The sequence below is a fragment of the Paroedura picta genome, chromosome 8 (assembly GCF_049243985.1).
Source record: "Paroedura picta isolate Pp20150507F chromosome 8, Ppicta_v3.0, whole genome shotgun sequence".
Taxonomy (NCBI): domain Eukaryota; kingdom Metazoa; phylum Chordata; class Lepidosauria; order Squamata; family Gekkonidae; genus Paroedura; species Paroedura picta.
The window spans coordinates 34,821,491-34,831,674 of NC_135376.1; the positions used below are offsets into that span (position 1 = coordinate 34,821,491).

General features: G+C 40.5%; 1 protein-coding gene across 1 annotated transcript in view; it reads right to left on the minus strand.

The window, feature by feature from the left end:
• The window catches only part of ST6GAL1 (ST6 beta-galactoside alpha-2,6-sialyltransferase 1), a 96,520-nt gene that overhangs the window by 82,584 nt on the left and 3,752 nt on the right, over positions 1–10,184 (minus strand). The window contains exons 3-4 of the mRNA XM_077348987.1: positions 8,875–8,989; positions 4,256–4,376 (exon numbers count right to left, since the gene is read on the minus strand). The gene's annotated coding sequence lies outside the window, so the exon portion shown is untranslated. The remainder of the gene's footprint in view (positions 1–4,255; positions 4,377–8,874; positions 8,990–10,184) is intronic.

The window sequence follows — 10,184 nt, forward strand, 5'->3', positions numbered from 1 at the left end:
ATGTCCTCTCAAGCCTCTGCTCCTGGTGAACCAGAGACACTCAGGAGCAGCATAAGGTGGGGGCTAGTCACATTCCTCTGAAGGAAATCCTTCTGCCCATGCCACCACTGAGCTGTATCGAAGCCCCTGATCCAGTCAAGGGTTCTTACGAAGTTTTTAAATATTACTGCATGCCTTTAATTTGCAGTAACTCTTGACTCATGTGGCTGCTTCTGTTTTTAGCATTCTTCCATGCTTACGCCAACATAAAATAAATTCTGAAGTTCATGGAAAACAATGACTGACAATTCTACGATACTTCTGAAAGGCACACAGCTTCAAGGGGGGGGTGTTGGAAATCAGGAAGTTAAAGATATGAGATAGGTTAAAAAGGCATGTTTATGTGGCAACTCAAGAAGGTGGAGGAAGCACTGTGCTGTCGTTGGCTGTGGTCTTCAGCAGCACATCTTGTGCCACTGGAACCATAAATAATGACAATCTCCTCTTTCTTGTTAAAATAATGCATCCTGACCTTCCCTCAAATGAAAGACACATATTTGTTTGGCATATAGTTGTGGATATTCTTTGGAAACTAGAACTAGGATTTTTAGCCTGTATATAACAGTGAACAATGATCTACAGCAGGGGTAGTCAAACTGCGGCCCTCCAGATGTCCATGGCCCTCCAGATGTCCAGATGTCCATGGACATGTCCCATGGAAACTGAGCAGGGGCCTTGGTTTAGCGTGGAACACCTGATTTGCATGCAGAAGATCCCAGGTTCAGTCTCTGCCATCTCAAGCTAAAAGAATCAGATAAGTGGGTGAATACAGAAAACCTCTCCCTGAGGACTTGTAGAGCCAATGCCAGTCTAGGGTTGCCAGATCCCCTGCCACCAGGCTGTGCTCCCCAATGGGTCTGGTGTCATCTTGCCAGTGATTTTTGCTCCAATACCAGAGCATGGTACTTCCTGTGCAATGCCATCTGCCAGGCCTAGGCCTTTCTCTTTCTCCTCTCTTTTTCTCTGATGGTTTTAATTTATACTGAAATTGAGGAATTGCACTATCGAGGTGGGTATATTTTGAATAAAAATACTTGATAGTTTTACTAATTTTAGAAGATATTACATATTATGCTGCATATATAATGGAAAGCTTTACTTATTCTACAATCAGAAGCAAAAACTGAGAGATACTGGTAGAAGAGTTTATTTTCATAAAATGAGAAGGAAGTAACAGTGCAGTCCTAAGCACAGTTGTACCTTTCTTAGCCTATTCACTGGACCTCAAGGGGCATAATTCTATTCAGGATTGCACTGTTAAGTATTCAGTATGTAAGAATTGACCACATTATGGAGACAAGATACTTTTAGCACGAATTAATACACACTGATGATAAGCAAGAAAATGCCAGTGCTTTGAATCAAACTGATTTCCAATTATCAAATTAAACACAGTCTCTTTGCTATGATCTGATGCAATTTGTTAATGATTGATCATGTATCTTCCCATCATTTCCTAGAACTGTTTTTAAAAATTACATTACTTCTGTGCTCACTATCTGAATGTGTGGGTTCTGCAAAAAAACAACACACACAGAGGTACAAAACAACAGAGATGAGATCATCCTCTTAGTTGTGGTTTCACGGAGCTTGATCCTTACGGCCACTGATGACTTACTAGCTCTTGGCTCTCATGACACAGCAGAGGACTCTGAGTTTGCCCCTTTGGGGAGATTTGCCACAGAACATGACAAGTAGACGGTGCTACCTTAATAGTGCTGTACAACATGCTCAGGAGAAACACAGCACCATGCCATATTCATCTGAACAACGGGTGTTTTAGGCTGCAGTCTATATACAGCTTCAGGGAGGTGATCTGTTGATGCCTTAGTCAGCATCCTAAGTGGCCCCTGTGCTTGGGAACTGAATAGATGGGGGCACTTGTCCTCCCCCCTTGCATTGATGTATATAGAATTGATTCGACAAGTGCAAGGTGTTTGGTGAAGTAACTTTGCTAGTGGTGCATCTGAGGCTGGAGGTGCTTGAGACAACCAAGTCCTCCTCCAACCAGGATACAGTCCTGATGCTGCCCAGTTCCATACCAGAGCAGTTGTTAAACTATTGCAGGGCAGCTGTGCTACTAGGAAGGCTCAGTACTTGCAAACCAAAGAGCCATTCTAAGCCCTTTTAAATCACAGTGTAATGTTGACAGAGTTTAAATATGCAAAGGGAAGAAGCACAGGCTGCTTCAAGAATGGTTTTATTGAGAAAAGAATCAACTTTGTAAAGAGACAGGAGAGATTGTCCTAAAAGTCTAACTGTGTTCTTCCAGAGGCCACCAGAAGAAAGTGTGCTCAAAGCAACAGGAAATATCCAACTGAGCCAAGGAGGACAGCGGAGGAGATTATTTGAAAATACCAGGAAGCTCTTTATCTAAATATGCTTATGTGTCTCCCCCGACACCCCTGTAGGGCATGTGCTGTAGAATCCTGCACACAACAGACCTTACGTATTCCAGCAGGTAGGACTTCACTGTTGGTCACTCTTGGAGGGCATCTTCATTGTGGGTGAAGTAACATGATGCGTTGCATGCATTCTTTCTGCCCCTTTAGCTTTGTGAGAGGGTTGTTGTAGTTAATAAACTAATTCATAGGCTTTAATAGCTTGCAGGGGCTTGTCTCATAACTGGAACTAGAAGTGGTGTACACTATGACTAATGCTTAGGAGGAAGTTGTGGTGTAACATATTCATAAGCCTTAAGAAGCAGTGTGAAAAAAGAACTATGCATACTACTCTGTTCCATGAGGTCAATGCAGATTTAAAGTGTGTGTGTGGGGGGGGGCAGAGAAATGAAGGTTAGAGCGTCTGACTAGAACAGGGTGACATGGGTTCAAACTCCCACTCACTCACTGGGTGAACTGGAGCTAGTTGCTTTCTTTCACTCTAACATACCTCACCGTTGTTGAGAGGAGAAACAGAGAAATGGAATATAATGTTTCCTCTGACCCAGGCTCACTAAGCCCCAACACCTTTAGTTTATTGGGGAAAACAGAGTAAAAGGGAAGGCAGGTGCAGTTACTTGCGGGAGAGAGATAAAGAAAAGAGAAAGATAAAATACACACAGGAAAATGTAAAACAGAAACAATAACAGAAAGCTAATCCAACCTAACTGAACTGGTGCTCTATTACTGACAGTGGGACTTTCTTACTGGGACTAAAAGGTGGATTGCACAGAATAAGTCAATACAATCAACAGGATGAGACAGACAACACAGCAGGATTTAACTTGTAGAAACCTGGAATCAAGCATAACTATTTACAGGACACATTAAATAAATGCAAACATTACATAGTAGGAATTTCCTTGCAGTAACAGATACCATGAAATGGAAATTCTCTGTGGTTAATAACTCTTTCCCCCAACTGAAAGGGCTCACATTTCTCATTATTCACGACGTCATACACAATCTGCAACACTTCTGCAAAAATCGCTTTGTTATAGCGCTTTCGGGGAATCCACAAAAGATTCCCCCTAAAAAAACCGCTAGACTCTTGAGAACAACCTGAAACACATCTGAAAATGACATGTGCATTCTCAGTATAGTGGTAGCAAGCATGTCCCTCCCTAATCTCTTGCACCCGAGCTTCCGGCGTTGCGATCGCCATTTCCCCCCCTTAAACCGGCAAAAGCAATGAATAAGCAATGCTTCTTTGGCTGAAATCCCTCCACAAGCAATTGTCTATAAAGTTTCCAAGCACAATACAGCCCCTCGTTCAACACTGCCTGTAATTTCAGCCAGAAAAAGCACTGGGGGGGGGGATTTTTTTTTTTACTTTAAGAGCGTGTAAACGATTAAGCGCCAGCTCCTAAGCCAGCAAAAAAGGTCTTTCTGATACATCGAATGAACGAATATGCATTGCTACTGGTGTTTTCAGGTTTTTAAAAAACAGTTTTTAAAGGGAAGCACGAACACAACAGTTCTGTTTGATTGATGGCCCGGGGTGGGAGGAAGCGCGGAAAAATATCGCCTCCTTTGTTGCGATTTCGGTGAGACTGGAAACTTGTGCATTACAAGAACAGCGCTAGTGGAAGAGCCTTTTTTTCGATAGAACTGGCTGTGTGTGTTACCGAGACCTGCCACTTTTGCTTGCAGCACTTTTCAATAGCGCTCAGATTTAGCGACATTGTCTGTTGTGCGGAAAGGCCCAAAGTTTAATTCTGGGGGCTTTTCTGCACGCGATTTAAGTGAAATCTTTATTTAAGTGAAATACTTACCTAATTTAGGCGTTATATTCCGGCCACTCTGCATGACGTCACCCACATCCAGCGTCTGGCCAGCTGACAGCTCACCACATCCTCCATTTTAAAGCATGAGTTTGGGGGGCACTTCTTCACCCTTTAAATGTAGTGAAATGCTTTTTTTCAAAGTACTCGTGATCCCATAAGGGGTGGTGTTAACAAAGCACTATGCATCTATGATTATATCCTAAAGCATCCTAAAGCACTCAAGAAAAGTGTGTATCCAACCTTTGCTTGAAGACTGCCAGTGTCTTTTCTAAGTTCTCCACTCTATTAGGTTTGTAATGCTTTTTTCCAAACGATCATAGGCTTCCTTGCAGGTAGATATTTTTAAGACACAGAAGAATTAATGCAGAACGATCTACCTGCAAGGAAGGCTGATCGGTCATCCAAATGTCCTGCCAGCGAACATAGGGGATCATGGGAATTGTAGTCCATGGACATCTGGAGGGCCACAGTTTGACTACCTTTGAACTAGAGGTTATCCAGAGCAAATAATTTGGAAACATTAGAACACCTGGAGCTTAGCCTTCAGAGATAAATTAGAGATACTTGAGGGAAGTAATTGGAACCTTGTCTTTTTGGTCCAGGATCTCCATACTATTTTGAGCCATCGGCCAATTTATATTACTAGTATTGAGGTAAATTCACTGCATTTAAGATAAGGGATATGCTAAATGTTTATATTACAATATTATAGCTAATTGACTGATATTTATGTTTATAGATTATAGAAGAAACACTACTTAGATTTATTGCAATTAAAAAAGAGATATGATATGGTATGAGCATGCATGAATTATTATATTTTACATCTAACGAAAATAAAAATGATATATGAATTGTGACTGTTTATAATTTAGGACTTGCCACTGAGGAAAAGATAATAGAAAACAGATTCTATCTGGAAAACCATTCTGGCTGACGTCCTTGGAATGAAAAACTGAAAGGAAACTCAAGAAAGGACTTTGTTTAAAAACATTATTATTGTTTAATGCTATAAAGATAGGTCTTTTCTTCTTGGTTTGAATTATCTGTGACTGTCCTGTGTTTTTCATATTGTCACTTTGTGAATTGATTGACAGGCAGAAGCACAATGCATATAAGCCTGTCCAGCAGCAGATGTAGACGGTGAGATGTGTGAAAAGGCAGCAAATGTGACACAGCAAAAAAGTGAAGAGTAGCTGGGAAGAGTGATAAAATTTAGAGGTTTGCCATTCAGCTGGCGTAATGCTATTTTTACTAATGTGTGGAAATGCCCTGGGGATAAGCTTCCACATCTATGCACATTTCTTCAGATACCTGAATCTAAAGAAGTGTGCACGCAAACAAAAACTTATGTTCAAAATTAAACTTTGTGGGTTTCAAAAGTGCCACTGGACTCACTTTGACCTGAAGTGATAGTTACATTTGTTCTGATGCTTCAGACCAACACAGCTACCAATCTATAATTTCCCTTCAAGGTTTTATTACTTTTACTATTGACACATTCATTTGCCTAGATAAGTGCTCTTTTCCCATTCAGGTTGGTCCTAAACCCTTTAGATGTTTCTTTTTGAAAGAGAAATCCTAGCTTTCCCTCTATGTTTTTTTGTTTTGTTTTGTTTTTTGCTATGCTGCTCCGCTCTTACTAGAAAGGGCACTCAAAGGGATTGGCTGGTTTTGGGAGCTTTCAGTGGATTTGCTTATATGGTCATAGACCAGGCTATAAAATTAGACATAGGTTTTGGGAGCTTAATTAATACAAGCACCCTTCCTGAGAGGTATTGAAGTCTGTATCAAGAAAAGATGAAAGAGTGTTGTGTATTTGTTACTTGAAATTATATCTGTATTTCTTTATAAGCCATTTTGGGTTCTCAGAAGGGAGAAAGCAGGGTACAGATAGAAGATACTTTTATGTCATGAGTGGAAAGTTAAACTGAATCTATTCCCATTCCTCAGGCTGGAACTTGTTTTTAAAAATGATACAAAAAGATGAAGACTGGAGCCAGGAATTGGTGAGTTCTGGAATTTGCCTCCTGATGCAACTATTTCATGATGAGTTGACCTTGAACGAGTAAGCAGAAATTTTGGGTCAAAGATCACTAAAGGTATTTCAGAAGTTTACAGTAAACTGCATGTGTCTTCCCAAGGACAGATTAGGGAAATCATTCTTCACAAACAGAGCATCCATTATTCATTCATTTCTTAGCATGAAATGGTCAACTGGGAAACAGGAAAAAGGGCAAGCAACAGTACCCAGAACAAGAACACCTGAATAGCAGTGGATCTGTGCCTAAAGATGTGACCAAAGAGATGTGCAATTGTGTATAGCAATGAAATTAGTATAGTTGTCATATCAGGAATCAATTGTACGTAGGAACAGAGTCAATTATTTTCAAGGAGAAGGAGGGTCCTTGTTTCAGCTTTATGTTGAACAGTTAATGTTCACAAGGGGATAAAGAAACAGTGACGTTTTTTAGACTGGCAAGTACACATCATACAGATATATATTTGCCAGAGATACTGGGTATTTGCACTGAATGAACTGAAACTGCAAATCCCTAAACAATCATTTACAGTTCAAAGAGTAACGAAGAGACATGACAAAATTTCATCACAAAGCGGAATACTGAGCTATCTAAATAAAGTTCAAGTTCAAAAATGATCAGAGATTACTTTTATTTATTGTACAGAGGCAACTGTTTGGATTCTCCCTCCCTTCTTGTTGTATAAAAAGTTGTTTCTCTTTTCTTCTTTAAGACTTGCAGATTTATTTTCCAGCCTGCCCTCAGAATCCACAAGCGGCCACAGTTTATAACTGCGGGTGAAGAACACTTTATATTTAGTTTTATTCGCTTAAAAGTTGTTTCTCTTCATAATAAAACTATTTCATTTCTTTAAGCATACTGTTGCTTTGCTCCCTTTTCAAATTTAAACTCGGCCCACATTATTTATGAACAATCTTTTGCAACTTCGGTGCCAAACTATGGTGTGGACATCAGGAGGCTACGGTCTCCTTTCTTTCCTTCCCTTGTTGATTCCCTCTCCAGTTGCCTCCCTAACTGCTTATTTTGTCATAAAGCACAGTTTGTCACTACATCTGAACCATAGTTTGGTGTAATAAGTGAACCGTGCCAGGGCCTTATCAAATATGCAAACGTGAACATTCAAGGAGAAATACATCTTTCTTTTGCAGAACAACCAGGAGTCAGTCCATGCTCACATTGTCTGTATACTTGTATGTGTGTTTGTGGGGGAATCAGATTTCATATTTGGACAAATACATGTCCATACATTTATCCAGCTCATATTTAAAATTAATCATGCTCTCTGCAGCACTATCTGTTCCCAGAAGATTCTGCATGTGTCATAATTTAATTCTTCTGGAAATAGCAATACCTTCGATTTTGTTGTTCTTCATGGGCAGCTTATATTACTAGCTTCTATTTTTATATTAGCCAGGTGCAGGATTTTAAATGAAACCTTGCCAATTCCTTTCAGTATGGTATTACAATATACTTATTGGAAATTCCAGTAATCTTAATCATCTACTTGCCTTGCAGCATATCATAGAGGCTAGAGTATCATACTAACACAGGTGAGCCCTGGATTTATATTTTCACCCCCTCATAACACTCATTGGCAAGACCTCACTCTGGCCCAACTTCCTCCACAAGGCTATGGAGAGGGTAAAATGGGAATAAAGGAACCATGCGCAACACCCTAAGATTCTTGGAAGAGATATAAAACATAGTAACTAGACAGACTGATAGTCAATAGTTGTTTTCCATTGCAGATAGAAACAGTCCTTATTAATCACCTCCAGATCAATAAATACTCTTTGTACTGTTAAATCTCAACCAATTTGTTTTTGTTCCTCTAGTCTCTGCAATCACACTACCCTGCATAATTGTTCTAGTCCTTATTTCCCTTTCAGCACTGAACCATGAGCAAACTTCAGTATCACACCCTTGCCTCTATTCCCAAAAGTGAGTAAAACAAGTGTGAATAAACCAAGAACCCCCAAAATTATACTTTTTAGCTCATCTAGAACTACTTCATGATGGAGTTAGATTATCTTCTGCAACCAATCCACTAGCTGCTGGTTCTTACTTCTAAAGCCCTTCATAGATTACGGTCCACCTACATAAGAGACCATTTTTCCTTGTATGAACTGGTGTGCCATTGAACTTCTACCAACAGCCCTTTAATCTGTACCTCCCACCAGGATGGCTCCTTTGGCATCCACAGGACACTTCTTTTCTGTGGAACAATGTTCCAGAAGTCTGCAAATCACTTTCCTGAATGCTGTGGGTGGTTTTGAGGGCTAGAAATTTATCTTTCCCCGGGGTCAGACAAAGTTTATATTTCTGAGTAAATCTGATATTAATTATTGGATTGCTTTGAAGAGAGGTACATTATAAGTTACCTTGGACATAAGCCGCAGAGGTAGAATATACTATTTTTAAAAATTAAATTAAAATGAGAAATGCATCCTTGCATATGACAATTGGCCTACCCATATCACCCAGACATTTATTCAGACCGACCAAACATAATTAAGGCCATACCCACAGAAGATTATAAAATCTTTGACCATTTTATTTACTCACCTCCCTTTTTGGTAAATTGCAGGGCTTCGTGGCTAAGCACTTTGCATTAGCCAGCGGCAGTTTGTATAAAAAACAGCTGAATCTCCTGCTGAGAACCGGAAGATGCTTTATGATGCTGGGGGTGGGGGGAGAAAATAAATGAAAATTTTGCCTCTCAGGCTGATGGTGGCAATGGATGAGGAGGAGATCAGCACAGAGTGATATAATAACAATCGCTGCTCTCAGTGTACCCACTCGTGTCCTGTCATGCACGCTCAAAAGTTTTCATGCAAGCAGGAACGGAAATGACAGCCTCTCTACAATGACATGCCTGTGCCTGCTCTGCAGTGGCTCTATTCCCGTTGTAGACGCCGGTCAGCAAACCTCAGGCTGCAAGGGTGCTTTCAGACCTCTGAGCACTCACATAAAGAAGACAGCAAAACAGCTTTGTGGCAGGGCTGTAAACCAGATATCCCCGAAATAGCTTCTGGGCTACTCATACCCAGCACAACTAAAGTGGTGTTTCTAAGCAGTAGCTATTTTATGATCAAATAAGGACCAGGAGGCAGATCAACAAATAGAACAGACCTAAGTTTTTAATAATGTTTTAAACTGTGATTTTATAGACAATGTACATGTGATTGTGAACCACCCCGTGCCTGTGTGCGAGGGGAGGGGGAAGGGGGAGTATAGCAAAACCAATAAATAAATAAATAATATCCACTCAAATTGTGTCCTATTTCTGTAACGCTCACTTGGTTTTCCACCACTAGAGGGGACTGCAGTCTATTAACAATTCAGAGCCTGCATGTTTAACTGCATGAGTCCTAGCATCCACACACATGCATACAGGCTCCGTAAACTTTCCTATAACGAGGTCTCCAGGGCTCTTGTCCAATATACATTACCAAGGTAATTCTGCTTTGATTCAATATATATGTCATCATTAACATCAGGCACACTGGCTTTTTAAAAATCAAATTAGAATCACTATGAAGATGCCTTCCACACACAGAGATACAAGGATTTAACCACCATTGTAATGATCCTTATTTTAGCACCCACTCTGAAAAAGAAGCATGGCCACTTTTAGGTTCATTCATCTATGGATCGTTCCATCCACACCACCCACATGTTGCACAGTTCCCATGAATGCATAGGGGCAATGGTGCAGAGGTGTAGTGCAGTGGTTAGAGTGTTAATCTAGGGTCTAGGAGACCCATGCTTGATTCCCAACTCTGCCATGGGTGACTCTTGCTGGGTAACCATAGGCTAGCACACACGCTCTGATCTCCCTCCCAGGTTTGTTGTGAGGATAAAATGGAAGAGAA